The 19,105-nt window shown below is 40.8% G+C and overlaps 2 pseudogenes; one reads left to right on the top strand and one right to left on the bottom strand.

Annotated features, from left to right (window-relative positions):
• The first annotated feature begins 3,835 nt into the window (after positions 1 to 3,835).
• On the top strand, positions 3,836 to 5,029 carry LOC119329821 (annotated as a pseudogene).
• A 6,397-nt stretch (positions 5,030 to 11,426) lies between these two features.
• Positions 11,427 to 14,911, bottom strand: LOC119329820 (annotated as a pseudogene).
• Between the last annotated feature and the right edge of the window lie 4,194 nt (positions 14,912 to 19,105).

Here is a 19,105-nt window from a genome sequence, read left to right as displayed (position 1 = left end):
CACACACACACACACACAAAAATCAATTTGTACAAATGTGATCCCCGTAAGCCACCGAAATTTCAAGGAAAAGCCCTTGATGGAGATTGATAGATACCCCACACATAAACATTACTCTCTCCGGCCTGCCACAGACGTAGTCAATGTATCTTGACCCAAGAGCCAAGAGAATGAATACTAATAGTATAGGAGCTCATCCAATTAGATATGATATTACCCTACTTGCTACATCAAACTGGATGTAGTTCAGTCATGCCGTCTGGCTGTTGTTATAACATATTTTATCCGGCATATAAATATATTTACCCTACTTGCTAGTTGCTACTAATATTGGCGGCCGGCACACCACCTACCACGCTGCTACGTACATCAGGTTAGATATACATAAATGATGTCATCTGATTGCTGACATTTCATCTTCTGCTTTTTTTTCTTTCTTGCAAGAAAGCATGTAATCTTAATTCATAGTTACAAAAAATGTATATGAAATAGATTACTGGGGCAATATGATCTTCATCCACCATAATATGAAACCGAGATTGTTGGGATACTAAATATAAATTATATAGAGTTAATTGTAGAAAACCATCACATTTACAGTTAGGTTTGCAGAAGACCACCTGGTCGCTTTTTTATTTTTTTTCCAAAAGCCACTGCGTTTCTAGTAGACTTTTTACAAAAAGCACCGATCGGGTGATTTGGCCCATTTGGTCACTTTTTAGTAAAATTTTTATAAAGTTGGAAGTACACTCTTTCAAGGGCAGAGGGAGTACATAGGGTATTTAAATGGGAATCCATCAAGTGATATGTATGATATGGATGTCACATATGTGGCGTGAATATCTGGTGCTACGGGGGCACCTCACATTATGTGCTCCCACGCGATCTCAGCTGCTAATCTGAGATCGAATGGGCAGCATCACGGGGTGTGGACCAGAGTGTCATTTCAGGAATGTTTGGGGGGGTTTTCTGCAAAACATTCATGCTGGATTTGTCTTTTTTGTTTCTCAATGTGTATTTAGAATTTTGATTTGAAATATTTAAATGTGCATTTTGAAAATTGCGAGCACCTAATGTGAGGTGCTCCCGTAGCACCAGATACTCACCCCACATATGGGGGTTGGAATGAATATGGACTAAAGCTACATATGGGGGGTGGGATTAATAAGTACCTTGTATGGTCTAAAGCTATGTAACTCCGGAACCATCTTATAGCCATCTAGGTAGTATTGCTAGTTGGAACTCAAGTATTAGGATATGTAATAAATTTGGCAAGGTTATGAGAAGCCTACTTGAGACTTTTAGCCCCGTGTGGCATGGTATTGCAATATAAATGGCCATCTCTAACAATTTTCCTATTGCAAATCTCTGACATTATTGATTATTATTTGACAAGACAAGATTTTGTGAGGAAATAATCCAAGGTTGTAAGGTGCACTTTCTGGAAAGAGACCTACGGCTGCTTGCAATTGTATACACGTCTTTGCATAGTTATAATCACCTCGGTTGCTCTCGTGTTTTCTGCTTGCAATTGTATTAATAACTGTCTCGCCTCCTTCATGACAATGCATGCTGACTGGTGTACATGAATGGACAAGAGAAGTAGATAGGAGATATCAACGGACTGGTCGAATTTAGGTCAATATATACTGCATATGGACCATGGAACAGCTAACACAAGCTTGGTAGTAGCTATCTCTACCTTGATACACGGAATCGGAATGGGCGAGCGATACACGGAATGGTGGGGCATGAAACCGAAAATACCGGGACAACATGCGACTCATGTTTTCAGAATTCTTATTTTGAAGCCCATCTGAAATGTTAGTAGGACCCACAGTGCCGTGAAATTAAGATGATACTAGCTACCTTTACTAAGTAACATGGGCAACTACCATATATATGTATTCTTTCATTTTATGTCATCATTTCGGTGCGTTAGGTTGTTAATCTTGTTTAGGAATCTGTTAATTATAATGATATTCAACCCAGCTTTGAACAGCCTAGTCTACAAAGTAAACAATTCCTGCCTCCGCAACCGAGGTAGTACTGAGGATGGTTTGTTGAAAGATCAACAATAGTTGAGTTAGTCAGTCGGTCAGAGCCCACAGTGACGTTGCAAGTTTAAATTCATCTATGTAATGAGACAACGATGACGACGACGACGAGAACAATAACAACAAGGAGTAATAATATTTTAATTGGGTGGTGCCAACGTGAGGTTTTAAATAGCCGGCTATAGCACAGCTATAGCGGTGCTATAGCGGTTTGAGCAGGTGCCGCTATGTGACATAGCCCGCTAAAATTAAGAAATAGCCGGCTATAGCTAATTTGGAGGGCCGCCGCTATTTGGCATAACCCGCTATTTAAAACACTGTGTTGCATGCAACTTGCAAGTTTTCCTCTCTTTAGTCTTCACGTGGAGAATTACTGTTTTCAAGCTAGGGATCCAACTTAGGCACATTACGAAAATCAAGTAACCGTAAAACGCTTAGGTGCTGACGCATTAACTCCTCACCTCGTTTCCTATTTTCTTGCCACAAAAAAACAAATCAGTCAATAGGGGACGTGGGACATGTATGCCTTCAATGACTCGAGACTACCTAGCACAATATGGAGTGGTCAGGTCTCCACATGCAATGATATTATTAGTAAATAATTATCAAGTTCTCTCGTTTTCTCCTTCGACTTTGTCGCGGTGCATAACATAAGATGCATAATGCATCGGTGCAGAGGGAGTACAAGGCACACACGTATCTCAACGTTGAGGTTGACCAACAATACGAAGCTTATGCGACTCAAAAATCATAGTACGGCCAACTTTTCTTGAATACTAACTTAACGGCATGTGGCAGCATAATGAGTATTTCAACTAATATAGGCCCGACCGTGTCAAAGGTTGTTGTTCGACTCAATGCGCCAGCTGTCCGGCACCAATTATTTCAAAAGATGCTAGGTCGACCCACCATCGAAGTTGATTAAAATTTCCCAATGACTATGTTTTACAGGTTGCGCTGGAACCCCGATCTGCATGGTTTTTTTTTTTACGTTCATCTGCATGGTTATTGGCCAAAGCATGCATGCGTTGTTTTAACTCAGCTCGCAAGTCAAACTCCCTCTTGTGTTCCAGCTTATCACGCAACGCAGGTCCTTTCCCTGTCTGATTCGAGATGGCCAGACAAAATAAAATAAAAGCCCAATCCCGACCCATCTCTGCCTATGCCTAGGCCGACAAAAAACTCACGGAGCCGTACGTGCGAACTCTTGATTTCGCCGTCTCGCCGCTTGCCGGTTACCGGCCCCGCCTGCCTAGCCACTCGCCGGACCTCCTTTCCATTCACCGGCAGACAGGCAGCAGCAAGCCAGCAACCATGCATCCTTGTCGATTTGAGGTACCAGTTCATGCATCTCGTCCACTGCCCACTCGGCGATTCCCCAATTTTTTATTTAGGGTTTGCTCTTTCCTCGGCTACCCACTATCAAACCAGCAGTACATAATTTGTGTTCACTTAATTATGTCATTATGAATTCATGGTTGATATGAAGCAAATTAGTTAGAATCTTCTTTTAGGCAAAACTGATACTTAATTGAGAATTTTACTGTGTTTGTAACACCATATCGATCTGTTTCTATGTGGCGCTGGTAGTTAGTTAGAACTTTCACTTGTCATATTTGTTGTCCAAAAATAAATTAGGACAACCACCCTTTTCAAATCGTAGATCCGCCATTGCCACCGACTACTTGGCGGATTGATTTTCCTCATGCAGTGCAAATCGATGCAAATCGACCCGGCCTGACCTCGCTTGACCCCCTCCCCTGCCTAGGCAGCTCTCCATGGAGGCAAGCTTCGAGAGGAACACAAAGCCAAGGCGGGACGACCATCCGGGGGCGACGGCAGCCAGCCTCTTCACCGACGACCTTATCCTGGAGATCCTCTCCAGCCTCCCGGTTAGGTCCGTCCACCACTTCAAGTGCGTCTCCGTGCCATGGCGCGACCTCATCGCCGACCCCGCCAACCGCAACAAGCTGCCCCAGATCCTCGCTGGCTTCCTCTACATGACTGTCAGCGACAACAGGAGCGACCACCACTTCGCCAGCGTCTCCAAGGACGGTGCAGCAGCCCCGTTCAACCCCTCCCTCCCTTACATGCACGACCATGACAAGGACGAGGGAATCATCCAGGAGAATTCCTGCAATGGCCTCCTTCTCTACCGCCGCTACAAGAAAAACAACAACGTGACCCCTTCGATGAAAGAGGGTGATTTCCGTTTTGTCGTGTGCAATCCCGTCACCTGGAGGTGGGTGGAGCTGCCCCCGCTGCCCCCAAAGCCGGCGGCTGACAGAAGTAGCTGTACCACAGGCTTGGCTTTCGATCCGGCCGTATCATCCGACTTCCATGTTCTTCACTTTGAGCAGACCTTTCAGGAAAAGTGCATCACAGGAGTGAACATTTACTCGTTGCGGACAGGAGCTTGGAGTCATAGGGGTAATGAGATGGCTGAGAAAGTCATGCTATTCATTCGGAGTAGATGCATCTTTGTTGGCGGCATGCTCTACCTGATGGGCAGCCTTGAACGCAACGACGATCATCATATGTTGCTGGGGGTGGACATGGAGGGCAAAGTGTGGAAGACCATCAGTCTGCCATACGGCCGAAGATTTGGTACAATTGGATCGTCACAGGGGTGCTTACACTACGCTGTAGCTTCCTACGACGATAACAACCAAATCTCTCGGTTAGAACTCTGGTGCCTTCAGGATTGTGATAGTAGAGAATTGGTCCTCAAGCATATTGCCAGCTTCAATAAGCTTATGAGCAAGATTGGGAGGGAGTACATGGCGGTTGAGATTCATCCAGATTGCGACACCATTTTCCTGCCCTCATGTCTAGGTGATACCTTGGTAGCATATGATATGCGACATCAGAAAGTTGGATGTATCCTTAATCTTGAGAAGAGCAACACACAGCAACTTCTACCCTATGTTCCTCTGTTCTCATAGTCATTAGCAGATGCAGATGGACAGTAGTTTTTTTACCTTCAAACCACCTTTGTGCTCCCTTCAAGAATCAGCTCTTCTGTAGGCGGCTGAAGTATTTGTCTGTGTACTTTGGAATCTGCTTGAATCATGCCGCTCAATTTGCTGGTGCTTACACTCTTGCCTTATTGATTTCCAGTTTAAAGCAAATGCCTGCCTGATTGAGATCCATCCACATTGCGACACCATTTTCTTGGTCTCATGTTTAGGTGATACCTTGGTAGCATATGATATGCGACATTAGAAAGTTCGATATATCCTTAATCTTGAGAAGAGAAACACACAACGATTTCTACCCTATGTTCCTTTGTTCTCAGAGTCATTAGCAGATGCAGATGGGCAATAGCTTTTTTTACCTTCAAACCAAGTTCGTGCTTCCGTCAAGAATTGGCTTTTCTGTTGACTGAAGTATTTGCCTGTGTACTTTGGAACCTGCTTGAATCATATGGCTCAATTTGCTGGTGCTTATACTTCTGCCTTCTTGATTTCCAGTTTATAGCAAAATGTCTTGGTAAATCTACAGTCGTGGCTATGGTTGTTGCCTGCAGAAGTACTCCAGTAACCACTTCTGAATTTGAATGAAAAGTTGTTCTTTTGTTTAGGTGCTCTTTTTTCTAAACTGAACTCAAAAGTTATTCCACGCTGCCTTTTGTCCAAAACATATGCAATGTGAAGTTTCATTCGCTTTCAATGAAACTTTACCTTCATTCTATGCAATGCATAACAACTTTGTTTGCAATCTTATTTCACAGTAAGAGAATGAATGCAACCTTATTTCTGTTTGTAATCTTATTTCACAGGAAGAGAATGAATATAATTTTATTTTTTTCTTGTTTCAGTCACCGACCGAAGTAGCTTATAATTTCAAGACCTCGTTTTGACAGAGGTTGTGTAAGTTAGTGAAAATGCAACTTTAGTTATTAATTGATCATCTTTGCACCTGTCTTATGATTCTGTCTAGGTATCAAGTGAATGAATTCAAGTAGATACATTACCTTTTGTCAGAAAAAAATGGCAACGCTCTTAGATTGATGTTTTTTTGTGAACAATTGTGATGTTCTGTTTTCATGTTGAGATATGCATTTGAATATTTTGGCTTTCCCATCGGACCATTCTGATCTAGCTACCCAATGATTACCGTCGTTTGCATTAAGAAGGGAGATATGAATGCACTTCTCTGTTGAAACGTGCTTAGCCTGTTGTTGTTGTTGCTGCTGCTCCTCCTCCTACCAGTACTCCCACCACCACCACCACCACCACTATCATTGTTTAACAGAGAAGAACAACAGATTATGTAGGAAGAACAACAGATGCTCAACTAGTTAAACACAAAGTGCCGACCCAAAGATATGATATTACAGATGCTCAACCACCACCACCATCATGCATTTACACCAACCGTACCTCAGTGGTGAATTATAGGCCGCAAACTTCTTATAGAGAAGTAGTAACCTAGCTTGTGCAGTTGTGCTGCAAATGGCCGATAGAGAGTAGTGACAGTGGATGAAGTAGTCCACCTTTCAATATATAGATTTTAAAATAAATATATGAATTCGGGAGAGACAATGGTCTTGAGTATTTATATTATCTTTTCAACAACATTGCACGCATGGAAGGAAAAGGAGTCGAAAGAGGCAACTCGGCAGGATGTAAATGCAGAATGATACTTGCAAGCATGCCTATTGATGATAGAGACAAAGAGTCACACACAAAGATATCTAAAGTCACGTACGCTCTGTGATGGTTTTCAAAATTTGAATGAAGTTAACCGTAGTAATTTGGATGTACTCCTTGGTTATACTGAGTCCCTACTTCTCAAGGGAAAGACAGAAACACCAGCTAGTACTATCCACTAGTAGAAAAACGGTCATTTGTCCCGGTTCTTAAGGGCCTTTTGTCCCGGTTGTTGAACCGGGACTAAATTGTTGTTACTAATGCCCTGGGCCTTTAGTCCCGATTCTTACATGAACCGGGACAGATGGGCCTCCACATGGCCCGTATGGTAAGCCCAGGCAGGAGGACCTTTGGTCCTGGTTGGTGGCACAAACCGGGACCAATAGGCATCCACGCGTCAGCAGCTGGCAGGAGCTGAGGTTTTTTTTGGAAGGGGGTGGTTTATTGGTTTTGGGGGTTAATTTAGGTATTTCATATATTGTGTTATCTAGCTAATTAATAGAGAGAAGTGTCATCTCTTATCTCCTTGCTTGGTCGACGTACGCTACATATTATACGTATAGAGAGGACTCGACACGCTAGCTAGTAAGCAAATGAAGGAAACAAAAGATCGTCATGAACATATGCATACAGAGAGAAGTGATATCGACCACCTCTCCTTCTCCAAGAGATTGGTCGAACAACAAGTTCTCGTATATCTATCCGACGCTACTGGCTACATATATACAATATAATTATCTCTTACAATATAATCTTCTAATTATATATGAACTCAGGGTCCACATGGTATTCTCCGTCTTTAGCGATCACGTGGTCAAGGAAGAATGCCATCAATTCCTCTTGAATTTCTCACATAGGATCTGGTGATAGGAGTTCATCCCGCATCCGAAAGATCTAATTTGAAGAAGGGGGTCAATACATATATATATGAATAAATGAAACTCAACACAAATGATGGTAATAAAATAAAATTATTAATATTATTGCTTAGGCACTTCATATTGTTCGTCAGAGTAGCCCCGCTCATAGGTCGTTTGGCGGATGGACTCGCAAACATAGTATCCACAGTAATTATTCCCGGCTTCCTGCCACAACCACTTTACACGAAATAGAGGTCAATCAAACTGATAAAGCAAGCATGCCATAAATGGTATTGATGAAACTAGCGCTTGAATCACTAGGAGATGCACGGAACATGCTAGTAGTACTTATTTTCGGGTGTCTAAATTGTAGCTTCTTCGGCAGTCCCAGAGCTTTTTTGGTGAATTTTGTCCAAACCCTGCCAGACAAAGAAAACAAATACTTGATATCAGGAAATGAACAAAGTTGCTGATATGGTGCGATAATGATCGATTTAACTTACTTCTCGAGCATTTCAGTCATGTCCGCATACTCCTTAGGATCTTTTCATCTCGAGTCTAAGACGGTTACTAGTCCCTGCTCAAGCTTAATCTCTAGGAGAATATAGTGGAACCTGCGCACGCATGCATAACTCATCAATTACATTACTATAACCTGGACTAATAAGGGAAACCGAATATACACAAGACAGTAACACTCACTTGAAGTTGTAAGGAAAGAGTATTATATCTTTGTTTTCATTTATTACCAACGATCGTAGTAAGTTGGCCTCGGTATCTTTGGCACGAAATTTAACCTCATTTGCATCTATGAGATTTGTGTTAATGAACCCAATATCACCGATTTGTCTTTTCTTCAATTCGGCGATCTTCAAGCTGCATAATACAGTGAGGATAATTATAAATACATGCAATGAAAGAGCTGACCTATATATAGAGACTTAATGACAGAAGTATTACTTACAGCCAGTAGCAAGTGATTGTTAATTTATCTAGGGCCTGTTGATTGAAAAACTGGAAGAACTCCTCAAATGAAACATTCAATAGTTCAATTCCAATGAGGTCATGCTCCACTTTAACACTCAGCGTCAAAGTATTCATCTCCCCAGACTCTCTGCATGTTATCATGTACCAATCATGGAATCTTCACATCATCGTTGTTAGAGATTTTTCATCTTTGACGAGAGGCTTCCCGTACTCGTATGTGTGTTCGTCCACCTCCAAGAAATCATAATGTACATCGTCGGGCAGGTAATCTCCAAGATTGCTATAACCGGGCACCATCCTCGGATCATTAGCGACGATGTCGCTAGACACCTTGAGCGGGAGGCACGATTGGTCCGCTTGTTTGCCGAGCTGGGCAATTTTTTTCCCAGCTCGTCATTCTGCTAACCTTTGATCACTGATAGTACTTCCCGACCGCTTCACTTCGAGAAATGACTTTTCAATAATGCGGTCATAGTTGGCTTTCGGCGGAGACTTTGGTGGTTTCTTCAGGGCATCCAGAGTGCGCTTCGCTTTCACCAGATCTATCTTCTCCTCCGGAGGTGGATGTTTCTTTGCTTTCACCCCTTCAAAGAATTTCGTCACTTCGGCTCGCACGATATTCGTGTTTTCCTCCACGGTCCTCTCGTATGGTAACTTCGGCGGAGTCTTCAGAGAAGGACCGAATCTGTATTGCCTCCCGCCTCTGGCTGTACTGCTAGACGCCAGAGTAGACAGAGTGGCTGCGGCTCTTTCGAAGTATCAGGGTTTCATACGGAAACTCGTCTGTTACAAAGGGATTTAATTTTTTTTAACTTATTTGAACTCCAGAGTTTTTTCTGTGTTCAAAATGCACCATTCGAAGCCACATCATCAATTTTCAACCCTTTCTGATATCATTTGTTATTTTTCATGCATTTACTGATTATTTTGAGCTATAAGACCCTGAAATTTAAAAGTATTTCAAATGAACTCTGAAAAGGTTGAAAGTTGGCATGGTATCATCATTTCACCCACATAGCATGTGCAAGAAAATAGAGAGGGTTACGGCAAAAACTGGACGCACTTCGTGTACAAAACGGACAATCTCTTTCGAAGTAGATAAGTGACCAAATTAATAGAAGTTCATCATCACATTCAAACCAAAGTACATACATAGTTCTCATTGAACAACATATAGCTCTCCAGAGCATCTAATTAAACCATACATTGAAATTATGTAAAAAACAATTTAACGCAACAATAAATGCGATCATAACCGCAACCAACGTAACAATTGATCCAACTGCATTATGATACCAAGCCTCGGTATGAATGGCATATTTTCTAATCTTTCTAATCTTCAACCGCATTGCATCCATCTTGATCTTGTGATCATCGACGACATCCGCAACATGCAACTCCAATATCATCTTCTCATCCTCAATTTTTTTATTTTTTCCTTCAAGTAATTGTTTTCTTCTTCAACTAAATTTAACCTCTCGACAATAGGGTCGGTTGGAATTTCCGGTTCAACCAGCTCCTAGATAAATAAAATCTATGTCACGTTGGTCGGCATAATTGTCATAAACAATAAATGAACCAAATAGTTATAAAAAGATACTATATACCACATCCGAATTATAGACAGGACGAATGCCGACGGGGGCGGATACCAAAACCATCGCACTATATAATAACAAGGAATAATAAAATTAAGAAAATTAGAAAAGTATCTATCTGAAGTAAGAACTTTTTTATTTCAGAAAGAAGATAAGAACAAGAGGCTCACCACGTGTACTTTGTTTGAGATTCAGGGAGTAGTACCACGTGTACTAGTAACTTAGAATGTTACATGCTGCCCTCATGCATAATCACTTGGGTCATGTTGGGCGGTTCAGAATGTACTCAACATATTCATGTCAGATCGGAGGAGAAGCAATGGGCCGCTGCGTGTTCTCAGTTCTTTTGCTTGTAACAGATATGCTTTATATGCCGCAAGACCTCTTATAACTGCAGAAAGTCGTACTGACAGTAGTTGATCTTGTCATAGAGTAAATGCACATGAGACATGACTGATAGTGTAAAGTGTGCCAACATGCGCTTCCGCCAGGCTCAAGAAGCGAATTTGCATCATGGTTCACTGTCACTGTCATAGTGTGTTACCGGAAACAGAGCACCTCCTCTGTTTCGTCCGTGTACTCTGCAAGAGGATTAGAAAGGAGATAATTGGTCGACCTACTAGTAACTATAAACTTCACTCATACTATATATACACAAGGGCAGTGACTGGGGTGTCTCCGTGCTCTGTAGTATGTCAGTTTGAGTGCTCTGAAACTATACAGCTTAGCTCTTGCAGCCCACTTGGCATCTTATGGTACACAGATGCTTCTCTAACTTTGGCTTTTGTACAGCCGCAGCATTTGTCTACTTCGCCTGCTAGTAAGTATAAACCTGACTGGGCTTGATTGTACTGTAAAGGGATTTTCCTTGCTTTTGCAATGCACCTGATGCTATTCATTTGAACCTGAAGATGACACCGACACTTAGATAGATACAATACAAGTTCTTTTCAGTTTTGACATCTACAAAGACACCAAATAGATCATACAGATAGATGCAAGTATATATGATTAACAACTGAAGTTGAGTTACAAAGTACCCCCTCTGGAAAGAAATATAGTGATCTAAACACTCTTATATTTCTTTACGGATGGATTACTGTGCAATGTTCTGGATCAAGGTATAATTTTGAAAGAATAAGAGAACAAGGTAAAGAAAAGAGAGTATATATACCTCATGGAATGCAAAGCCCTACAAAGCCGACATACACATGCACTGGCGCAGGCATCCAATTTGATGCAACCAAAGCATTCAGCGCATGCATTGGTTCAGTCAACTAATCGATGTCTAATTGCTTTCACCAAATTCGAGTAAACACCTCCTCTTGAGAAGGCTCCCTTCAAGTTCGGGCAGTCTATGATAGTTAGTTGCTCGAGGGCCGGGAGCTGCTGCAGGAGTCCCTCCGGTAGTGTCTCTAACCTTGGGCACTGCCTCATTTCTAGGTTCTTGAGCGCAGTGACTCCATACATTCCATCTGGAAACGTCGTCAGGCTAGCACAGCCAATCACAATGATTTCTCTCAATTTTGTGATGTTCCAAAGATTTCTTGGCATTGACACCAGCTTGGCACAATGAGCGATGTGCAATTTTTCAAGCGATGAGGGCAACTTTGGTACCTCCAACCATTTTCCACAATTTATAACTAAATGATTCTGGAGTCGAGGATGCTGGAAATTTTTGTCATCAGATATTGTTGATGGAAGGGAACCGGTTAAGTTGGAACAATCAACCAAATGTAGACTTCGAAGACGATTCAGGTTTCTAAATTCTACCAATGGCCATTGTATTATATTATTGCTGCTTGAAATCCACATTCTTTCAACAAAACCAAAATGTTTCCATATATTTGTGATGCTTCAGATGAGAAAAGGAAGTCACAATTTTGTATACCTAGCTCCTTAATAAATCTGGAAGGTATTTTACTCAGCTCCTCTTCAAAGCGCTCTACATTTCCACTCAAACCTGTGAGTATCAGACTCACATTAGAGTTACCAATCCTCGAGAAATGAAGATCTCCATGCACCCAACCAACTCTAGGTTCCATTGTAATGGATCCTTTGCACTTGAGATTAGATTGCACAGACAGATTCATCAAATAGTAAAGGGGAATGTCTCTTGCTTTATTCACCAGTAGATCATCAAGCAAAGGGATCATCTTGGGCATGCTTGCTAGCATTGGGCATTCAGAAATACTGAGCTTCTTCAGCTGAGGGAATGATACAACTGCTACTTGTCCTGCCATCTCTTGGTGCCATCTCTCTAGCTTAGGCATGTTGGAAACTATCATCGTTTCCAATTTAGGAAAGAAGTGTGGTGGAGAAATACACAATTCCACATTGTTAGTATCATTATTACCAACACATATACTTGTAAAGCTACCCAAACTATCCAAACTCAAGTACCTCAGAGAGGGCATTTTCGGCATGCTTGCTAGCATTGGGCATCTAGAAATTTCTATCTTCTTGAGCCGAGGGAATGACATAACCATTACTTGTCCTGCGACCTCCCAGTGCCATCTCTCTAGCTTAGGAATGTACGGAAGTATCATGGTTTCCAATTTAGGAAAGAAGGGTGGGGAAGAGTTACATGATTCCCCACTACCTGTATCATCATTACCAACACAAATACTGGTCAAGCTAACCAAAGCACTCAAACGCAAGTACACGAGAGAGGGTAGTTGCCATAATGGTGGAAGATCCTTGCAGTTCTGGCAGCTACTGAGAGAAAGTTCATTGAGATTCTCCAACAGTGTAGAGTTGTGCATCCATGTTGACAATTTAGCACCGGTATAATTACATAGTTGTAGAGCTTCAAGCCTTTTTCCCGGACAAAGGGCCTCCAATATTCCTTCTGGGGATTAGTATCAACTTCAAATCCAACAGTTGTGCTAGAAGATCCATACCAATCAAGTGATAATCTTTTTAAATTGTGCTTGGCAGACATATTGCCTTGTCTAGCATTTTCTGCACTATGCACTTTTCTTATCCCAGACAAAGAAAGAGCAACACCTAGATTCAAATTTTTTAGTTGAACAATTCCACTACCCGCATCACTATCAATGACATAACTTGTCAATGTCCGCAGAGAATTCAGCTGACCAATACCTAGTGGCATGTGCTCCAAACGTTGACAACCAATGGGGAAGATGTGCCAAAGACTGATCATACATCCCATGCCTTCTGGTAATTTCTCAAGTTTTTGACAACCAATGAGCTTCAATGTTTGCAAACTATACAACATTGTAGTGGCTTTTCAGGAAGTGAAGATATACTAGAATAAGAACAATCTAGGTAGCGAAGATGCTTCAAGTTTGTCATATTTGTCTCGATTGAGAATGTCTTGAATGCTCGTACGGACAAGAATTTTGACCTGACTATACTCAGAAGATTCATAGTCCGCTTCAAATCTCTTTGGATTAAGATCGTACGGGGTAGAGGAGCTAGAATTTCCTTCATGGCTGCCATAGTATTATAAGTGACATACTCAAGTGACAAATGTCGAACCTCATTCTGTAATGAACTAGAGTTTTCTTGACATGATGAAGATTCTTGCAGAATAGAGAAATCATTTCCACTTACAAATTCAGCGAGGTCATGAATAAGCTCATGCATCTTGCAAGTAGTTGGTTGGTGGATGAACTCATCTTGAACAGAGTGAAAATTCTCATATCGAAGTTTAGGGCACAATTTTTTTGAGTCTCCACATCTTGAAGAAAACATCTTCAAACTAGCACATCAAAAATGTGTTCGCCTCTTGCTTCTAATGCAATGAAGTCATTTGCCATCCATAGTTGGATTAACGTGTCTTTCTCCAACATGCTATCCTTGGGGAAAATAGCACAGAATGAAAAGCATATTTTTGCTTCTAATGACAGGTGATGATAACTTAGCTGTAGTGCAGGTACAATCCCAGTAGATGTGAGGATATCATTCTTCCAGACATCACTATCCAGAACAGAGAACCATTGAGAATGATGCTTCGACTGAAGTAAAGCTGTTATGGTCTTGATAGCAAGAGGCAACCCCTTACACTTGCAGACAACACTCTTAGCCACTGAAATGAATTCCTTTTGCTTTTCCACTCCTCTTCTGAATGTGTTTCTGTGAAAAAGCTCCCATGAATGATCCTCATCTAGCAGTGATATCTGATGTGGAGGAAGCGTGCCCATGACAGAAGCTACTTTATCGCTACGGCTTGTCACAATTATAGCACTGCCTAAACCGGCATGTGAGCATAGCGAAGATCTCATATCGTCCCACTTTTGTCTAGCTTCATTCCAAACATCATCCAGCACTAGGAGGTACCTTTTCTTGCCCAACACTTCACCAAGTTTTTTCTGCAGTGACTCCATCTCAGTCAATTCACACTTGTTCATTGTAACCACTTGTATAATAGATCGAATAATTTCTTCGATAACAAACTTGTCAGAGACACAGACCCATATGACCAACTCAAAATGATGCATCACCCTCAGATCATTGTGCACAAGTTGGGCAAGTGTAGTCTTACCAACTCCCCCCATACCAACTATGGGAAGCACCATAACATTGTTATTCTTATTGTTGTTGTCGGAGTGGTCGAGCAATATCTTCACCACTTGTTCCTTCTCATCTTTTCTGCCGACTATATCTGATTCCTCAACATGAGAGTGTGTTTGTGGATGATCAACGCTTGGTGTCACGGTAAGTTGTAGGAAGTGAAAATTGTTCATCTCAACAACCAGTTCATATATCATCTCAAGGGCATCCTTCATCTTCCAGCCCCCACGCCCGCAGCAGCTCGCCCACCAGCGCGTCACCGACCTTGGCGGCCACGCTGCCCAGCAGCGGCGCCAGGAAAGGAACCATGTCGCCGCCGGTGACTGTGAGTGGCTCAAATCAATCAGTGGGTGCTCCGGTGCGGTGATCTGATGACGACTCTCCTGGTGTGGAGGCTAGTTCTTAACGAATTATTAGCTGGAGGGTAGTTCTTAACGAATTTGAATTAGACTCCGCGTACCTAAGTTTGTACGTCCAGCTGCAAGGAAGCATGCTAGCTACGGCGTTCACTACGAGGCGCTCTTTTTTCCATTGTTTGTACGTCCAGCTGCAAGGAGGGCATTTACTACGAGGCTAGCTTCCACACCAACGCGGAAGGCGCGCTTTTTTCCGTTGTTTCCTCCGCGCGGTCGATGGAATCCATACAAAGACGGCCGGGTTTTCATTATTTTCTACTGTACTGAGCTGGTTGTCATACAATCACCGAACGTCGTCTTGCCCAATGCCCCCGCTTCACTTAGACGACGACGTCTCTGTTCATTACACAAAGCGTTTTGTGCGCACATGGATACACAGATCGTCTTGTCCAACTCATTCTTAGTCTTGAACCTCCACAGATCGTCTTCAGTACACAAAGCGTTGTCCTCGCTGCTGTATTGGTCGAAACATGATATAACGCACATTCATGTTTAAATTATACTCCCTCTGTCCCATAATATAAGAGTGTTTTTGACACTAGCTAGTGTAGTGTCAAAGACGCTCTTATATTATGTGACGGAGGGAGTAGTTTTTAAAAGCACGGTAGTATGTATGGATGTAGGTTCAGTTCGCTTATCAGGAGCATTGAACATATCGTTGAATTCCATGGTCCTTCGCCACCAATCAGAGGACAAGAGGTCAAACAGTTAGGGCAGATTCCCATTCATCGCAAAATAAATATTCAAATGATCTTTTATGGATTATTCATAAAATTTATTTATTTCATAGATTCCACATTATTGTTTTATCACCATTTTTAAAATTTCAAATATTTAGCTTCCACAAATTTTTTAAGAAATTCAGAAAGAATTCTAGTGTTTTCAAAATTCTACATGTTGCATTTCAGGGTATCTAGTATTAAACAGATTAATATTTCCTCCATTAAATGTAATTTCAAAACCTACACATATATTTGCTGGATACTTCACAATTTTTAATTTTTTTATCATTTTTTTCTGTTGTCTATTTCCTTGAAGTTTATATTCTATATTTTTATACATTTTACTTATGTTTTCCTTTTTTATGCTTTTAATTCTAGCAATGTTCTTTTATTCTGTACAAAAATTCTTGAACATCGTTTTTAGGTATATGACCATGTATCCAGACATGCACGAACAACTTTTTAAAAGATATGATCTTTCAAAAGGAATAGATGAATATTTTCCTTGTACACATAAGCATTTTAAAGCGCGAGGATGAAACTTTCATTGCATATATATGTATGGGTATTAATATTGAGATAAATGGACATTTTCCATTCTACGTAAAATATCAAATTTTCTCATGTTTTTTTGAAATATGTCAAATAAAAACATAATTCCAAAATATATAAAATGAATTTATTGGGACGTGCCATTGACAGCCCATATACAATACTTAAGGCATTTGCTTGGCTATTTGTTCTGAAAAGCCCTAAATAGGGGACTCCGAGAGCAACTAATTAACGAGCGCTCCTTAGGAGTCTCACAACGATCAGCGCCACTTTGCGCGCTCTCAGTCATTCGCCACGTGTCGCGCTCTGGGCGCTCCCCTCGGATTTTTTTTTATTTCTCCGCACGCGTTTTTGGCTTTTCTAATGGTTTTTTTCCGGATTTTTTTCGACGTTTTGGTTTTCCTACGGTGTTCCTTAGCTTTTCGATCAAAAAAATTCTTTTGCAAAAAAAAGGCGTTTTTTTTTCTTTCATGACAGACACCGTTGCTAATGAGCTGCCTCCGCCCCTCGTTCCATATTGCTCTAAAGAAAATAATTTCCATAAGATTAATATCTAAATATCGGCCTTTCTTGGGAAAAATAGGTCTATTTAGGACTTTGAAATTTAGTATGTTTCCTGGGTATCAAATTTAATACTAAAAATATGGTGTAATTATATTTTTCGACTTTACTCATTTCTATTAATATCTAATGAACATAAGAGTGTAATAATTAATAGGGAGTGAGAGTTATCTCTCAGTTATATTCATAGCCATCCAATTATATTCTTCTCGTCTATTTGTACTAAGGTGAACCTGAATGATCGTATTGTATGGTTCTTACCGCCGACTTAGCAATCGGTGTTTCTTGGTCAGACGAATGTATTGTAGGTTGCATCATTCGTTCAAATATAATTTTGAGGATTGCAATATGTTTCACCAAATAGTCAAATCAACCATTGATAAGGGGCGATTGAGAATTGTTGAAACACCAAAGGATGACCAGTCTATTCCGATTGGTCTTGATGGCAAAAAGTTTTTGCATCGGCTACTTCAAGCCGATCCATCTAAAGAGAAGGTAAAACTACAGGTGACGGGATCAAGCTGTCAAGTAAAGAATTTGTTGAAGAGGACAATGAACATAAACTTGAGGGTGAGAATTCCATTGAAGCTACAATGAAGATGCCAAGGACTGGGGAGCAACAAGCAAATCCAATGATCGAGGAAACAAAACCAAAAGAAATCAAAAGTAACTTTCGCTAAACTATTGGATAAATATCAAAATAAGAGTGAAGGGAAGAATGCTTATTGGTTAAATCATGCAAAGAAACCAAAATCACCCCCATGGCGCAAAAATGAGGATCGGTATTGGCAAAGTAAGAATCTTCATGCAAAATATTCATATCCTTATTTTGGGCTGCCAATGCCAAAGCCGTGGATGCCTTCCTATGCTCATGTAGATCCATATCCATCATGGGACAGGTATCATACAAGGGCACATTCTCAATCTTATTTTAGACCATCTCACCAATATTATGCACCTCCGAGAAGGTCAACACTTGAACAATCACATGTTAAAGACCATTTCAATCATAAGGAATCGGTCCGGAGCTCAAGAAAGAAGAAAGAGGTGGTCAAGCAAGTTTACCGTGTTAAAATAGATGGTCATAAGAGTGCAACTTCAGATTTGATCTCAAATGAAAAAGAGCCAATTATAGAGTTGACATTGGCTACTAAAGGAAATGAGATGAAGCAACCAATTATTGAGAGTCAAAGTGCCAAATCTGAAGAAAAGAAGTTGAGAGTGCACAAGGCCAAAAAGGAATTGCCATTGGTCAAGACAGAATCACAGCCGAGATGCCCACTCGGCTTATCGTATTGGCAAAAGAAGAAATTACAAAATCTTAGCGCACAAGAGCTGAGACAGAAGAACATGGCATGGGTACCCAAGAGGATCAATCATAACAGAAATGATGTGTATACTTCTATTGCAACAAGTACAATAAAAGTGAAGAAAGATAAGAATGGAAGCAACAAACAATTAAGCCGAAAGTGTGCATCACAACATCAAAATTTTCAGTTAGCACATCATCCATTTTCTCCAACAATGCCATTGATGCCTTTGCCATGGAATTCATCCATAGGTATGATCAATTAGCCTCCATGGATTTATTTTGATCCATGGATGCAACATAATTTTCTATATAATGACATGGTATTACCAAATCGCTATACATTTGGTTAGTTACATTTTTGTTGCTAATACAAAGGGGCCGAAATATTTTATTGCTATTTCATTTGTTTATTTCGGCTATACATACTTTGATGGGTGAATTCTACATGGACCTCATGATAATGGCCGATATTTATCTATCGCCCTAAGAATATATCTAAGAATGGCCAGTGTGGTATTATACATCGTCCTTATTTTGAGTAGAGATTGAGATAAGTTCTTGCATAGAAATTTGTCAAATTGATGCCATTCAAGATATTATGCATAGACCAATTCACCAAAATTGCAAAGTGAACTTATGTTTTGATTGGGTGTGTTTTGGCTTATTAGTTTTCAGAATTTACGTAAGGCCAAATCATGGTTGATTTTATTACGGAGCATCATATTGACATCGTGGATAGTATTGGTTTTAGCTTTATCTCTCTAGTACCATGGAGATTTTATATTGGTGGTTAAATTTGTAGCAATGGACAAGGTGTGGGTGTTGTTTATATATCTCCTAATGGTG

Source organism: Triticum dicoccoides, chromosome 7A (genome assembly GCF_002162155.2).
Source record: "Triticum dicoccoides isolate Atlit2015 ecotype Zavitan chromosome 7A, WEW_v2.0, whole genome shotgun sequence".
Lineage (NCBI taxonomy): Eukaryota > Viridiplantae > Streptophyta > Magnoliopsida > Poales > Poaceae > Triticum > Triticum dicoccoides.
Note: the sequence above shows the minus strand (reverse complement) of the source record. Positions and strands in the feature narration are given on the sequence as shown.